Genomic DNA, 599 nt, shown 5'->3' on the forward strand with positions numbered 1-599 from the left:
TTCGATGATCCCACCAGTTTTCCAGACCTATTTGTGGATCAATAGCAATTTCAGTTGAACGACTCTTCGCTTCTCTTATGGGATGGTTGAAGTCGAATTCCTTCTTAGAGTCATCCTATTTCTATTACTTTTGATTGTTTAATATCTCTAGTATGATTTGAATGATGTTGTCTATGTGGAGGTTAGTTGAAGCTCTAAGCTGAGTTGGACCCTTGACCCAGAGTCCAGTGTGTCTCATTTCTGTAGGTTCTACTGAATCTAACCCAAACCAGAAGCAACTAGTAGAAGTCTATATGATACCTTGCTTATGCTGACTAAATGCTATAAGTACTCCCTGCTCCTTGTCTGCTGCCCCTTTACCAAGACAAACCTCCTCCAATTTTCCGAGGGATCCCTACCAAAAGGGAATATTCACCCTGATCTTGGGGCAATTGGTCCATACTTTTAATACAATCGAGATAATTTCTTGGAGACTTGGACCTTAATTTTACAATAGGTGTTTTGGACTCGCCTTGTACAACAACAGCAATGTCATCAAACCTTAGCCTTACCCAACTTAATGGGGTCGGCTACATGGATCCAAACAAAACACAGTAGGA

Source organism: Macadamia integrifolia, unplaced genomic scaffold (assembly GCF_013358625.1).
Source record: "Macadamia integrifolia cultivar HAES 741 unplaced genomic scaffold, SCU_Mint_v3 scaffold69, whole genome shotgun sequence".
Lineage (NCBI taxonomy): Eukaryota > Viridiplantae > Streptophyta > Magnoliopsida > Proteales > Proteaceae > Macadamia > Macadamia integrifolia.